We start from the raw sequence: 16,828 nt of genomic DNA on the forward strand, positions 1-16,828 counted from the left end.
AAAACAATTTTCCTGACTACTCAGGAAATAGGAAAGGCCTTCAAGTAAAGGAGGATCATCTATAACTGTGTCCTGTACGCTCACTGGAATACCATGGAGTAAAGGTGAAGAGAATTAAAAATGAATAGCTCTGATCAGGTGCAGAATGTCCTGATTGTTAGAATGATGAATAAGAACAAGACCCACAGGGGAGCTCAGTATACTTCCGCTTTGTGTGCACGAGGTGGGGAAAATACACGGTTTCCCTGTCACCTAGTGAGAGCAAATGGGCAAATGACGTGAAGGTAGCATACGTCACCTAAGAGGTCTGTGGCTTAGGAACATGCTGAGTCAATTTGCTACTTGAGAATTTACATCACCTTGATGGTGGACTTCCCCAAAAGTGGAATTCTAAGCAACCTCATATCCCTACCTGGGGAGAGCAGAGATTTCCTTTTTCCTCTATCTCTCTGACAGTCCAAATCGTGAGGTGGATACATAGCAGACCCTGTTCCCTCCACCCACATTTTCCTTTACATAACAACAGAAAAAGGGTTTTCCTACAGCTTAGTCACTGGCAGATTAAATAGCATTCTGAAAATAAGGAGGCAAAGTGACAAAACTGCTTTCAAGGAATTTGTTTTCAACCTCTAAGTTGAGGAGTCTTGAATTCATTATTCAGCATTTACCATAAAAATGTACCAATCTGAAAGATAAAATAAGTTGCTACTTAAAACAATAAATAGGAAGCATTACATCATCAGAAAACATTTCTTGAGCCTGTGTGTATTTGGTATTTCTTTAGATGCTATCAGGTCACTGCTCTGTGAAGACACACGGCAACACTTAATGACACACGTGCTTGAGAAAATGAAAGCACGCCGGCCTTTATGTGTGAAAATGACACTAAATACGATCAGACAAATGTGCATTCGAGGTTTGTTTTTCAGTTGCACTGAGGTTTTTTTCCATGATTTCTATTCACATTTAGTGCTGCCGACCCGTGTTATGATTTTAAGATGATTAGCCAGAGTTAGAAGTATCGTCTTTGTTCACAAAAGGTTTTTTGTCTTCGAGATTTTCATAGGAATTAAAATCATGAGCAAGTGCCTAGCACCATACTATGAAGCTTCAGTAAAAATAATCTGGACCTCCATGAATTTGGGGCTAGGCTAGTAAAACACATGTTAGTGTAAGACACTGGTAGGATATGGAAGTCGTGACAATATTAGTTATATCTGAATTAATCTGATAAAATTAGTTGGGTGAATTATTATGAAATAAAAATTTTACCAATTTAACAAGTCGGTGAGGTTCCTTCATTAGGCTTAGCATTAGAATTCATCTTGATAATATTGGGTTAAATTCCTTGGTCATTTTTTCCCCCTTTTTAGGCAGAAAAACCTCAGATAACTGCCTCCTGCCACAGCATAAAGACTCTGTATGACTGCCTTGCTCACTGCTTTCTCTTCAGGGTCTGGCACAATGCCTGGCACAGAAAGGCACTTAATAAGTATTTGTGACTTGTCTACATTAATGGTTGATTGATTGGCTGATTGAAAGACTTAATTCATTAACTGATTATGGGCATATACAAGACATGTAATTGGATGTAGTAGGAAACCAATCATCTACTCAACCTTGATTCTTGCAAGTAGAATGAGACTTAGCAGGCACCAAAATGAGAGAGGCCACCTATGCTTAACCTAAGCATTGCAAAAAGCAGATAACTCAGGTTCTAGAAAACAGATGGTGACTTCCCTGCAGTGATAGCCACCCAAGAAAGCATGAAGGTGTAGCCTAGATAAGACAGTTTCCATTTGTGAAACAGAAGCATTTGTTAACACAGAAGCGGTCACTTGAACAGAAAGCTAGGCAAATGCCTTGAGCCGTTAAAAAAAAAAATTTCCTTCAGAAAAGCATTTCTTTTGATGATAACTTTAAAAAATAATTTATGTAGTTTCTTTTTCAGTAGCCGTGCTCGATCTGTATCGTGCAGCATTATTAGCATTTGTTAACAACAGAAGTGGTAAGGAAATTACTCACCACAATTGTTAGATTGGGTTATTAGAGGCAAAGAGAGAAGAGTGGCCTTCAGGAGTATTCAGTTCAAATCGCTATAGTCAGCAGAGGTGTGGGCCATAGTGGGGGAGGATGTGAGAATGGAGGAGGGAATTGGCTTGCCTCAGTTTCTGGTGAAGCATTAAAATTTGTAATGCAAGCCACTTAGCTTGCAAATGCAATTGGTTTCTTTTGTTCTAGAAGAGAAAGGTTGCTGGGGAATAAATTCAGATGAGGAATAAATACAGCTCTAAACTTTCTTTGAGTTTGTATTTCATGAAAGCCTCACTTATTGAAGTAAGGTGATGGCTCAGGAAAGTAGTATGTGTACTTTTTTTGTTTGTTTGAGACTGGAAAATTAGATTGTATCAATCTTTTCTCAAGAATGATTTGGTGCCATGGATTAGGTCTCCAGTGACAAATTTGCATGTCTCATGTGCCTTGGTCTCTGTGTGTCTGCATAATGAAGGCATCTTTGTTCATTCAAAATTCATTCATAAAAAATTCATTCATTCAACAAGTATTTATTGAACATCAACTAGTCATACTTTGTCCTCTCTCTTTTCTGTGTGTGAAAAAAATAGAATCCAACTGTTTTTCATTGCACACAACTTGCAAATGTTTTAGCAGGGATTTCCTAGCATATATAGTACTTTTGTGAAAATGAAAAACAAAAACAAAAACAGCTCCCTCTCTGTGCAAAAGAATTATTTTCAAAAGTCCCTGTTCCTCTGAGTGGAGGAAGCCCTATGCCCTAGCTGAGAGGAGTGCATTCTGGATTTCAGCCCCTAGCTGGGCACCATTTTGCAGTACACAAAAGTCATACCTATATGTAGAAGCTAGTCTTAGGTAAAGCCTTACTGGGTTTTGTCCAATTTTTGATGATTTGGACCAAGTGTGAGGAGAGTTCCTTCAATCTATGTTAGACAAAGAATCTCTATACCAAAGACTCTGGTCTCACTTGTTCATCCACCAAATGAGGAAGTTAGACTAGATTCCTAAAATATGCATTTTGGTTATATAGTAGGGGGGACAAGAGCATGGGCTTCAGAGTCAGACTACTTGAGTTTGAATTCTGGCTATATGATTTAAGAGCAATTTGATCTTGGAGAATCTCTTTGACCCTCAGTTTCATTTGTAAAATGGAGGAGGTATAGTGCCTAGTACCTAGTTCATAGAGTTACTATGAGAATTAAATGTGATATAGCATGTGAACACTTGGTCCAATATCTGGAGTAAGTATTCAAGAATCATTAGCCATTACGATGATGATGATGATGATGATGATGTCGACGATGACAGTGTGATTCCACATCTCAAGAAAATGAAGGACAGCCAATCCCATCTTTTGCCTAACAGAGTTCTAGCATCAGTAATCTCACTAACACTTGTTTATCCACATTTTCCACTCAGCCAATTACAACACTTTCTGGGTCACTAAGGTAAGTAAGGACTTTCATTTTGTAAGCCTTGATAAGGCTACTGCCCTCTATCATCTAATAGTACTGTAATATCCCTATAGACACTTGCTATCTTTCTAGGAGAGAGTCAAGTAGCAGGCAGTTTTGCCTGAATCAAATAATTTGTGTTTGATTCCCAAAAGCAGCCTCTAGAGATTCTTAAGAATAATCCATCAAGCAGAGGAATTCCTGAAACACCAAAGAAGGACAGTGTATCAGCCATTACTGTATAACCAACAGCCCTAAAACATAGTGGCTAAAAGCAACCACCATTTATTATTTCTCATGAGTCTGTGGGATGACTTAATAGATCTGCTGATCTGGGATAGACTTAACTCATCTTGGCTGGGCTCACTCAAGCGTCTGTAGTCAATAGCATATTGAGCTTGGCCTGGACACTAAGTTCTCCTTACATGGCTCCCGTATCCCTCCAGCCTAGGCATATTTTGATGATGGTGGCAGGGGTCCAAAAGAGAAAGGAAATAACAAGTCTTTTTTTTAAGTCTCTGCTCTGTCAAGTTTACTACTATCTCATTAGCCAAAGCAAGTCACATGACCAAGTTCAGAATCAGCATGGAAGGATACCACCAAAGCATATGGATAGAGCGGGGCGTGAAAACTGGGGCCACAAGTACAATCTACCACACACAGTAAATACTAGTTTTAAAGATTTCTAGCTTATACATTTATCTAGTAGTCAGCTTCGTTTTAATATTCAGTCACACACACACACACACACACACACACACACACACACACACACATATTCATATACTTTTTCTTGCTTTATTCACAAGAAATGTCTTGAAAAGCAGTACAAAATCCAGAAAAAGAAAATCCAGACAAAGAACAGAAAGCTTTAACATTTGAATGTTAAAGATTGAGCAAAATCTTAAGTTCTCTTCATGAACTTACTCTAATTTGTTCTTTTAGAAATCAGTTAGCAAAATCCTTCTAAGGCAAATAAAAAATAAAAAGGTAGGGTGAATTTATCCCTGCTAGGGTAAAACTGAAACATTGGATTATGCAGTATAGAAGACTGTCTTAGGCTAGACTAGCCTTGAAAAGGGGAGCCTAGCTCGACTAGCCTGTGGAAAGAGGAAGCCTAATCTAGCTTCTCTTTTTCATAACAATTAGGTGTTTTAGCTCCATAGAAGCCACTCAGAAAGAGCAGACAAGCACCCATCAAATAGCTGGTTCCAACTGGCTTGCAAAATCCTAGTTACTATAACCTGCACGTCCTCCAAAGTATATAAGCTGCCTGTTAGAATTCTCATTTGGATCTTTGCTTTAGGATCTGCAAAAATACTCTCAAAATTGGCACATATACCTCCTAATTTAGTTTATACCTCCAAATTCTGTCATAGCAACACAATGGCTCAGACCCTTAAATAAACCTCCACATAATTTAAAGACACCATGTGGTCTGCTGTCCTCTAACTTATTAACCAAACCAGTTTAATATTCTCTCATAGGACCTAGTTTCCAACAATATCGTCATTTTGTTCCCTGTTTTTCTCTAGACCTTGCAGCTCTTTGCCACATCTTCTCTTAAATGTGGTGACTGGGCTGCCCAGGGTATGATAAATGGGGACAGTTCCCAGGCCCTACACCTTGTGTGTCCCCACCCCACCCCAACTGCACCGCATGCACATTATAATGACAGGTGGCTAGGAAATGACTCAGGAGGTGGAGTGTGGAGGAACAAGAGGAGATTTCCAGCACAAGTGTAGAAAAACACTTGAAGGTTTCATATATAAGTGTACTCCATCAATAAACTCATCCTTCCTCATCACAGCAGATAGTAGCAGAGTCCTTCCTTTTTACCACGGACTCTTTAGGATGCAGGTAACTAATTAAGATTCCTATCTCCTTCCAAGTTCATCTTTATTTTTTTATCTTTATTTTTGAGAGAGACAGAGACAGACAGAGTGCGAGTGGGGGAGGAAGAGAGAGAGAGGGAGACACAGAATCCCAAGCAGGCTCCAGGCTCTGAGCTATCAGCACAGAGCCCGAAAGGGGAGCTCAAACTCCCCAACCGTGACATCATGACCTGAGCCGAAGTTGGATGCTTAACCAATTGAGCCACCCAGGCGCCCCCCGAGTTTATCTTTAATATTTACTGTAATAAAAGGTCATCTAAACTAAAAACCAGCCCCAAATGATGTGATTTACCCTCACCTGTCTGCACCAACCATTGTTAGTAACCACCATTGTGGGTTATCACTGATAAGTGACCCCAGGTACCCAAAATCTATAACTCTAAAAATGGTAAACAAAAAAAAAACACCACCCCAAACTCTAGCTTTTATAAGTCATTCTTCTAACCATGCAGCCTGATAAGTGTTTCTCTTCTGATCAGTCCTCTTATGCTCACTATATTCATTTTGAACTACTACAATCCCTGGTCTTTTCCCCCTTGTGCCTTTCCTTGTTTTTTTTTCTTAACTACTCAAATCCTACCATTTTCTCACAAAAGTAGCAGAAATGGATTGACTGAGTGCATAAAGAAGAGAGTTATCTCTACAGGACCTGCTTTACATACTTGCCTCTTCCTTGTGGAGCATTATGTGAGACAAGTCCTACAGGATCCATTCTGGGAACTGTGGCCTAACTTGTAAAGGCATATCCCCAGCACAGACCTCGAGCATCTCTCCCAAGCGAAGCAGCTGAATAGAACAAGCCTCCCTCATTCAGGTTTTCCACCTAGTCATTGAGTCCCAGCAGGCTAACTTCAGTGGCCACCACTCAGAGGCAAATGGGGAGATAACATAAAATACCCTTAAAGTTCTCTTTGTTAGTAATCTAGCACACAAGTAGGCATTTCTCCCACTGATTTTCCGAATCTAGAGTTTAGGATCATTCATTCAGTCAACAAAGATTTGAATGCATATTTGGTACCAGGCAAATAGACCAAGAATGCCAGCCCTCATGGAGATTATATTCAGATGGGTGGAAACAGATAATGAACAGAGATAATAGCACAAAATGTAAGGCACAGATAATTGCTTAAGAGAGAAACAGTAGAGGAAGATAGGGAATGTGGGGGGCAGTAAGAGGTACTATTTTTCATAGTGTACACAAAGAAAGTCTTAGGAATGAAAAAGTGAGGAAGTAAGCCATGTGAATATCTACCAGAAGAACATCCCAGGCAGAAGGAATAGCCAGTGGAGATGTAAAGTAAGCAGTTAGATGTACAAATTTTGGAGTTTGAGAGAGAGTTCAGGCTTGGAAATATAAATTTGGAGTGATTAGCATGCATGTGGTGTTTAAGCTGAGGAGCTGGTTGAGATCACCAAAGGAGTTAGTGTAGATGAAGAAAAGAGGAGGTGTGAGAATTAAGCCTCAAAGTTTAAACTTTGGAATGATGAGGACCAATCAGCAAAGGAAACTGAAGAAGAATGCCCACTGATGAAGGAGAAAAACTCAGAGTGGAAGCCAAATGAAGAAAGAGGAAGTGATCTACCCAACAAAATGCTGATAGATGAAGTAAGCTGTAGGCTACAAACTGACCTGGATATAGCTGTGGGAGAAGTCATTGGTGAACTTAAAAAGGACTATTTCAGTGAGTTGGTAAGGACAAAAACTGGGTTTAAGAGAGAATGGGAAGTGGGGCATCTGGATGACTTAGTTAAGCATCCGACTCTTGATATTGGGTCAGGTCATGATCTCACTGCCTTTAGATCGAGCCCCACGTTGGGCTCCACACTGACAGCACAGAACATGCTTGTGATTCTCTCTCTCCCTTTCTCTCTGCCCCTCCTCTGTGCACACACACTCTGTCAACATAAAAAAATAAACTTAAAAAAATAAAATTTCTTTTGAAAAAAAGAGAATGGGAGGCAAGAAAATAGAGTCAGTGGGAAGAGATCATTATTTCAAAGAGTTTTTCTGTAAAGGGGAGCAGGGAAATGAAATTGTAGGAAGAGAGGGGTGAACGGTCAAAACTATTTTTAAGATGGTAATAATAGTAGTCTGTTTTTATGCTAATGGAAATGATCTACTAGAAATGAGAAAATTGATGATAATGGAGGTGGGGGAAAACTTGCTGCAGTGATGTCCTTGAGTGATTGAGTGAAGGTGGGATCTAGTGCCCAAGTGGAGGGCTTACCCTTAGGAACACAAACTGTTTGTCCAGTGTAACAGGAGAGAAAGCTGAGTATATGGACACAGGTATAGCTAGGTAGGTAGATAGAGTGGTGAGAGTATGAAGAAGACCTCTTCTTCTTTTTTTCTTAATTTTTGAGTTTTTAAAAATTTATTTTGAGAGAGAGAAGGAGAGCACAAGCAGGGGAGGGGCAGAGAGAAGGAGAGAGAGAATCCCAAGCAGACTCCGCAGCATCAGTGCAGAGCCTGATGTGGGACTCAAACTCACAAACTCCAAGATCATGACCTGAGCCAAGATCAAGAGTTGGACACTTAACCGACTGTGCCACTCAGGCACCCTGAAGAAGTTCTCTTCTGATTGTCTCTATTTCCTCAGAAAAAAAAATGGCAGCAAGGTCATTAGCTGAGAATGCAGATGGGGAAGGAGGAAATGGAAGAGAGGATAAGATATGAAATAATCATATGAGAGTGAGAGAGAGTGAATGGGGGAATTTTGTGCGATTATCGGGTAGCTCTGTGGCCCATTTGCGGTTGATGGTTATGCATTTTTAGTGAGACCAGTTCACATAGAGGCATGTTTCTCTCCAGCCAAGCTCAGCTGTGTGCATGTGAGCACATAATAATAGGTGTAGAGGTGGATTTAACCATGGTTGTACTTTTGCTACATGAAGACGGAGTGAGAAAGGGGATAATAATGATGATGGATAGGAGGCAAGTGATGACATGAAGATGGAGTAGGGGACAATCCAAAGTTAGTAGGGTCAATAAGTTGCAGGTGGTGACATGGAGGATAGTTGGCGTCGGGGCACTAAAGAGAATCAGCTGGAAAGACAGGAGGTGGTGGTCAGAAGTGGGATGCTTGGAATTGAGGTTATAAAGGGATTAACGTGATCGATAATGACAAGGTCTAATAGGATATGACCATGGAAGTGAGTGGCAGAGAAATTATCTTTGACGATCTTAGGCAAGATCTTTGAAAGACATGAGGTCAAGGAACTGACAGGCCAGAATATCAGAAGCATTATCTATGTGAACATTTAAATCACCAAGAATTGTCAGGAGCAATGTTGAAGGAAGTGACAGTTAGCTAAGGATTAAAATTTCAAGGAATGAGGGAAAGGGACCTGGGATATGTTTTTGAGGGGAGCAGGGGCGGATAACACACAGAAACAAGGAAACTAGTGGTATGGGCCTTATGGCATGCAATTCAATGCAGGTGTTTTGTTTTTAGGGTGGAGGAAGCAAGAGTAATCTGGAATTAGCAATAAGGAGCAAGTCATTTGCCATCTTGTTTTCTTTCCTCTTCATCTCTTGCATCTCCTATAATATATCCTTCCAGTTAGGTATTTTAGAGGCATATTGCTTCTTGACTTTCTTTACTCAAATGTTTTTTCTTATTGTGGTCATTTAATGCCCTAGGGATCTAATGCTTGGCACTGACTGAACATTAGAATCACCTGATGAGATTTTTGAACATTCCAATGTGTACACACAGGCCGTTTGAGCTATACTGATTTAATTTTTCTGGGGTGGGGCCCAGGCATCTATAGTGTTTAAAGTTCTCTAGGTGATTCTAATGGACAGACAAGTTAAGAACCACTGCCCTAGGGAAAAATGTGAAAAGGTTTTGAGTGTTTGTAGGCATATACAATTTTATAGAGAATGGTCCATGGTTTTCATCACATCCTTGAAAATATTCCTGACTCAAGAAGATTAACACGAAGCCCCTTATTTTTCTAATGAGAAAACGTAAACTTCATTGATTTTTAAAAATCTTTTACATTAAAGATGGAGATGGGACTTGAGAAAAGAGAGAAATCTGAGAAGAAACATACCAATCTATGTAAAATGATGGTGTCTGTTCCGAAACATCAGCAGGAATTTGCAACATCCATGAAGTGGAATCCATGAGGCTAGCCCACTACACTGTACATCCAAGATCATCTCTGCCCTTCCTTCCTGCCCTCTAAAAATGCGAAATGTACCTAGGTAACTGACGCTGGGGCTCTCTCACAGATGGTTTCTGCGTAGGAGTGTTGCACACGCCAGGCTCACTTAGCACCTGCGTTTTATGATGTGAAAACTGCACATCCATCATATGAGCATCACCTCAAATTGTATAATTTTTTCTCACAAAGTGGAAAAAAGAAGTTTCAGAATATGCATTCAACTTCTTCTGGCCTGCTAAAGGAACAAGATGGGTCAAGAATGAGGTCACAGTGTTGGGGAGCTCTGGAGGCAGAAGCCCTCTCTGAGGCTGTGATGTACTTTGCTTGCTGTGTCCACACTCTTATTGTCCCTTCACTGCTGCAGCAGGGCCAGCCATCAGTGCACTTAATTTTGTGAATTTACTCACATATTAATATGCTTGCCAATATTAACTTGATGGTTCTGGTTCCTTCACCACAGGCCTTAAATCTTTGACAGGGAAGACAGGAATGTCTTGGAATCCTGTACTTTAATTATAATCATAATCTTTTCTTAGCCATCATTTATCTATTCAATTGGGATTCTGAGATGCCCAAACCAAGCTATGACATTTCTAAGCAGTTAGCAAAAGGATGACAGGGAACTATTTATAACTTGTTAGAAAAGAAAGATGCTGGTGAAAGTAGTGGCCAGAAGAAATTCCTAAATATATGTTCCCTGGCCATGAAATTGCCCATCTCTAGCCTAGTGAGCATTAATGCATGCTTGTCCCCACACATATTAGGGGGGAAAGATTGGCAGATAGAACATGTCCATGGATGCACTGGGTAAAAGTGCAAGTGGCTTCTCCTTCTTCCCTCTTTTCTCTCCCTTTCTTCCTACGACTGGCCCTTTTCTCTTTCTGCTTGTAGTCCCCTATACCAACCTCACATGCACAATTGACTCCTACCCCCACATGTCATCCACTGACTCATGCTCTCATAGTCACCCACACAGTTGCTCACTGTGTGTTCCTTTCATGTCCGTTTCTGTCCAGATGCCTTGGTTTTTTAGCTTTTGCCTGATTCTCATCAGGAGAATCCTACAGGTCTGTAGGCCTTTGGAGTCCAAAGCAGCTAAACCAGCCACAGGTTGACCTGTGACTCTCCCCACTCCTCCAGTATTTAGATCAACTTTTGGAGGAGTCAGTGATAACACGCATAAATCTAGAGAAATAAGCACAATGTCTCTAGAGTAAAGGCTGCAAATTAGCAGCCCTTAGAGGACTCTGATCAGTGTTCTCTTTAGTCTACAAAGGATCTTAAAAATATTGTTAGGGCCATGTTATCTTTAGCAAAAATATTGAGTGAACATTTTAAGTTAGAAGATATTATAACTTTTATGTAACAGAGTCTACATTTCAGCCAGGCAATCATTGGTTACAGTTGATTCACTCTATGCCCCTTAGACAGGGTTTAAGTTTTCCAGTTTCCCCCCACCACCCCTCATCCATCCCAACCTCCTGCCTCTTCACTCATTTATGGTACTTGTCCAGCTCATGGAGGCATTTGTGCTGGACATCTTCTCTACAAATACCACAAATGGAATCCAACCCAGGAAAACAAGATCCCAGACCCAAAAAGATAAACCACCCTGGTGGTTGTGAAAACTGAAAAAGAAGACCTGCCCCTGGCTCTTTGGGCATCTGCTTTGGGAACAAAAGAGCATCTGCTTTAGAAACAAACACTCCCAGGTCTAAGTCCAAGCTCAACTACTTGCTAATAGTTTAACTTTGGATGAGTCACTTAGCTGCTACAAACTTAAGTTTTCTTTTTTATCAAATTGAGGTGTTGGTTGAAACATTACTGTGAAATAATTTATGTGATAAAATACCTAACACATTAAATGCTAGCTGCTATTAATATCTACTTACCCTCTCCATTCTGGCCCATACACATTCTTGAGTACTAATGAGTACACATGAACAGTACTTATGAACATGTCAGCAGGGGAGAAAGGGTGATGCCAACAATATTGGCCAGTGATGATGAAGCCAAACAAGAGTATTCCTGAGATTTCTGGGATGCCCACAGAGAGTTAGATGGGCAGAAGCTCTTATCATAGTACCTACAAGCAGGACCCTAAAATTCATCAAATGTTTTGTATCTCTGCTATGCTGATAGACCAGGAGAGAGAGGCCAGGGATCCGAACTACAACAATGATAGAAGAGAAGGAAAGAAAGGGACATATTTAAGAAAACTGTAAGAATTAAAATTGATTGGTATGTAAGGATTACATTGATTTTGTACTCTGTCAACTTTACTAGTTGTAATTACATTTCCCAGAATTTCCTTCTCTGTACAGTTCTGGGTCAAGGGTGGTCACACAAGGCATTTGGCCATGGTTTGGAAGGTGGAAGTGAAACAGCAGCAATCACATTGTCACTGATCTGCTGACTCACCTGAGCAGCACCTGGCCCATACCTTGTCTAGCTATTGCCCATATCTTCCTACCACCTCTCCAAGTACTGGGCTGGGCATACAAACAGCTGTCAGACTTATGGTAACAGCTTTTCCTGCTGGTCTTCAGGATTAGATGCAGTGAGAGAGACATGAGTTCCAATGTTTCCTTGTGGATTCTAGTTTATTCTTGGATTCTAGTTTTTCCTCACTCTTTTCCATGTATGTCCAGCTCTCCTTCCTGACTGCCAGCCCTCCTGACCAAGAGTGACCCCAGGCCCACCATCAGATGGTTCACTGGGATTCACAGAGGCAGTTGCCACAAAGAGCCAACAACCTTCCATGGACTTCAACATCAGCCTTCATAGTTGCATTCCAGCAGCTCATTAGTGATTTTTCTCTGATCCTTTCTTGTCTTTATTTCCTATAATTGCATGATACATAATTCCTACAATGAATTCCTTAGTCCTTAATTTCCACAGTGGTTCTGTTTCTTCAATGGAACCTTGACCAAAATGGGGAATAAGGGAAGAAAATGATGGAAGATTTCCAGGTCACTAGCTTGGAAGATAAACTAGATGAATGTATGTGAAGAATGTCCAAAAGACAGCTAATGACATACATCTAAAGCTCTTGGAAAGACTCCCCTAATGGCTCTCAAAAGAATGGAAGAAGCATTAGATTAATCTAGAGAACCCAGGTCTCTAGGGAAGCTCTCATTCCCAATTCAGGACTCACTTGCATCAAGGCTTCCATCTCTAAATCAGATTTATCTACTTCACTACTCTGGCTGTGCATACTCTAAATTTTCTTTTTTTACATTTATTTATTTTTGAGAGACAGAGAGAGAGAGAGAGAGAGGACACAGGTTAGGGGCTGGGAGGGCAGAGAGAGAATGAGACACAGAATCCAAAGCAGGCTCCAGGCTCTGAGCTGTCAGCACAGAGCCCAATGCAGGGCTCGAACTCACAAACTGAGAGATCATGACCTGAGCCATAGTCAGATGCCCAACCAACTGAGCCACCCAGGCACCCCTGGTTGTGCATATTCTAGAGCTGAATCTGTCTTTGGGCATATCAGATACTATCCTTAGAGAAGTAATGGCCATACTATTCAACATATATCTATCAATATAATTTCTTTATAATCCACTTTTATTGGCTTGGTATTTTTATTTTTCTTTCTATATACCAAGCATACACAGCCCTAACAATTCTGATAGATTGAGAAGATTTGCATATCAGGATAACTTTGTGACCTTAAGGAGACTAAATTTGATTATGCATTTTGGGAGAAGAGGCTGCACTGGAAGGAAATTCTCACCATCCTGATATTGCTTTTCTTGAAAGTAGAGAAAATTATGAAGAAGAAATATACAGTTTATTTTCAGGATCCATTTTCAAGGCATATCATGATGGTCTCCGTAATTTTCTCCTACTGCTCATTAATTATGCTGTCTACCACATTTATACTCTTCTATGGTGGGAAAGAGAGGGAGGTTTGAGATATGTGAAAGAAAGAGCAACTCTGCACTTGGTCTAATCTCTAATTTAGAACTGGATTTGAGGCATAACTCACAATCACTGTGTTTAAAGGTATTTTTTTCTGACTGGATGGGAATGACCTTATAGTTTATGAGCATTTTCTAAATATGCAAGATAACATAACTTTGTTCCTAGAATATTAAAAAGTTGTTTAATCAGCTGGTTGTTATCTGAGAATCAAAATTGTTTTTTTATATCTAGGGGAAAGCTATAAAGTAGGTGGAGTAGTAGTTCACCTCCACTACTACAGTCTTGCCCAAGCCTACATCATCTCGGTCTGGAGCATTACAAGAGACTCCTATGTGCTATACCTGCTTCTACCCTCCCCTCACAACACTCAGCAGCCAGGGGGATTCTTTTAAATATGTCAGATGATGTCATTCCTATGTTCAAACTCCCCAGTGGTTGGGTTTTCCCTTAGGATAAGTGGTACATCTTTGCAATGGCCCAAAAGACCCCACATGATCTGCTGCCCCTTAGATCTCTGACTCTCACTCTGCTCCAAATACACTGGCCTCCTGGCTATCTCTTCAGTATGCAGGAATACAGCCTCCCAAGGGCCTTTGCATTAGTTGTTCCCTTTGTTTGGAACATTTGGCCAACTTCCTCACTTCTTCAAGATTTTGTACAAATCTTACCTTCTCCATGAAGTTACCCTGAGCTTTATTACATAGCAAACTGCCACCTGCCACCTCACTTCTGACCCTCCTTATTTTTCTGTGTAATGATCACTTTCTAATATCCTATATAATTTACTAATATTATATGTTTATTATTTATTCTCTGTATTCTCCCACTAGAATGTAAGCTCCATCCAATGGGCAGGTCTTTGGTTTTTTGTGCCTTGATGCTAACAAAATACCAAGAACTGTGGTACATAGTAGGGGCCCAAAAAATAGTTGGAGAGTTGAGTTGAATGCTTACACTAGATAGATATTATTATATATATTCATAATCAGAAACAAATATGCAGAAAAATATGAAAAACTTGGTTGTAGAAGGTGTTGGTCACATATGACATGATATAAATCAGAGTTAATGTGCTTACAGCTTTTGGGTCCAGATGTGATGCATGTTATTCAAATCCACACCAATATCACAGCCACCTGTTGTCCTAACAATCATAGAAACAGCTATCTCAAAATATGAGAAGAGGCAAACAAAGCATGTTTTATAAGGAATACTCAAATACTCACATGTGAAATCACTTACCCCTTGTGTAACATTTAAGGACATGGAATTTCCAATAATTGAGATATTCTAGACTTTAATACCTATTGCATGCTTTCTGCGCCTTAACTCCTATTATCCTTCCACAAGCCATCAGGTAGATATTATCATTTTGCAAATGAGGAAACTGAGATACAGAAATGCTATGTGACATCCTCAAGTGTCATACAGATAGCAAATGAATTCATCTGTACCAGGCTACCTTCTGAGACTGGTTTCTGTGGCGAGCATACATATGAACAAAAAATTGCAAGGAATTTTTGTTTTCTTTTTTCAAAAAAATTTTAATGTTTATTTATTTTTGAGAGAGAGAGTGGGGGCGGGGTGGGGGCAGAGAGAAGGAGGGAGGCACAGAATCCAAAGCAGGCTCCAGGCTCCAAGCTATCAGCACAGAGCCCAACACGGGGCTCAAACTCATGAACTGTAAGATCATGACCTGAGCCAAAGTTGGTCACTTAACCGACTGAGCCACCCAGGAGCCCCAGGAATTTTTGTTTTCTTATTTGCAGTTGGGACATGGACACTCTCACTCTGTCTCCCCCACTCTTTCCCTCTAAAAGAGGATTCTTTGCTTTCAGGGATGGTTCCTGAGCTCTGCTTTGTTGTAGGAATACAAATACTGAGAGGATAGGAAAGCTGAAAAGACAAAGGTTAATAGAGATTCCCCATAATAAAATTCTGATCAATGAAGAGAGTGACAAAAGACTACTCAGCTTGAGTTTATGGTACACCGTTTTGAAAAGATCTTGAAGACAAATTTTGGAACTAATTTGGTATCAAGGCAATATAGAGGATAAGATGGGGAAATGAGATTTTAAAGAAATTTAGCTAAGTATTCTGAAAGTAGTCCCCCCTCCAGCACATTCAGGAGAGACTGTTGTAAAGGATTAAATAGTGTGTATCTACTTTTCAGTTGCCAGACAGCTGTTTCTTTGAATAAAAGTCTACATGGGATTGGATCACAAATTAGTTTGTTTGTATGGATTATGTTTTGAAAAGAAAGAAAGTGGATAATTAGCTCTATCATCACCGAAGTTTGAAATCATAAAATACTCTGATGCCTCCTTTAGCTATCTGTTGTTACACAGTAAATCATCCCAAAAGTTAGCAGCTAAAAACAATAATAAGCACTTACTATGTCTCACATGTTCATCCCCATGTGGATCTCCCTGTAGGACTTTTGAGTGACCTCACAACATGGTGGCTGGCCTCCCATAGAGTGGGCAAACCAAAAGAGCAGGTGGAAGCTGCATTGTCTTTTATGACCTAGGCTTGGAAGTCACATGCCATCACTTGTACCATGTCCTACTGGTCACACAGGTCAGCTCTAATATGAGAGGGACTCACCAAAGCATGAGTACCAGGAGGCAAGGAACACTGGGGAGGGAGCTCATGTTGAAGACTGGTAACCATACCTCCCTTTTTTTCTTTCTCGCTAAATTCAGATAGTCCCTGAATACTAACTGTTCTTCCTCCCTGCCTTTTCCCATTTCCACTATCTCCACTCTTCAACTCCTACACCTTATCGTGATTATGCCCTGACTAATGCGATGGCCTCCTAATTGGTTTTCTTACCTCCAGTCCACTCCATATTTCTTTTTACCATATCTATCATTTTTCTTTAACAGAGCTTGTTCTGTAATTATAGGTAGTTTTATACATGTTTATCCATTTATTTCCCAACTAGGTGTATACCAACAGGCTTTGAAAGTAGTTACTGTTGCATACATTTGCATATCTCCACAGCTCTTAAACTGTGCCTCAGAGAGGTAGGATAAGGGGGAAAGCAGTGGAGCCTACTGGTTAAGCACAGAGTCAGACAGATGCTGAAGTTAAATCCCAGCTCTGCCACTTCCAAGCTATGTGATCTCAGGCACGTTATTCAACCTCTCTGAGCCTCTGTTTTCTCACTTCTAAAAAGAAAGTTAATCATAATTATTAATTAATAATTATAATAATTGATACACATATTAATTATTAATAGTATAATATAACTATTATAATAGTTAATAATACCTGCCTTTTAGATCGTGAGGATTAGATAAATGATGTGTGCAAAGGGCTTAGCATTATGTCTTG

General features: G+C 40.1%; 1 long non-coding RNA gene across 2 annotated transcripts in view; it reads left to right on the plus strand.

The window, feature by feature from the left end:
• The window catches only part of LOC132692128 (uncharacterized), a 95,322-nt gene extending 82,920 nt beyond the window's left edge, over positions 1-12,402 (plus strand). For both annotated transcript variants that reach the window (XR_009616195.1, XR_009616194.1), the window contains 2 exons: positions 9,396-9,596; positions 12,208-12,402. This is a non-coding gene — a long non-coding RNA (uncharacterized LOC132692128). The remainder of the gene's footprint in view (positions 1-9,395; positions 9,597-12,207) is intronic.
• The last annotated feature ends 4,426 nt before the right edge of the window (positions 12,403-16,828 follow it).

Source organism: Panthera onca, chromosome B1 (genome assembly GCF_046562875.1).
Source record: "Panthera onca isolate mPanOnc1 chromosome B1, mPanOnc1 haplotype 2, whole genome shotgun sequence".
Lineage (NCBI taxonomy): Eukaryota > Metazoa > Chordata > Mammalia > Carnivora > Felidae > Panthera > Panthera onca.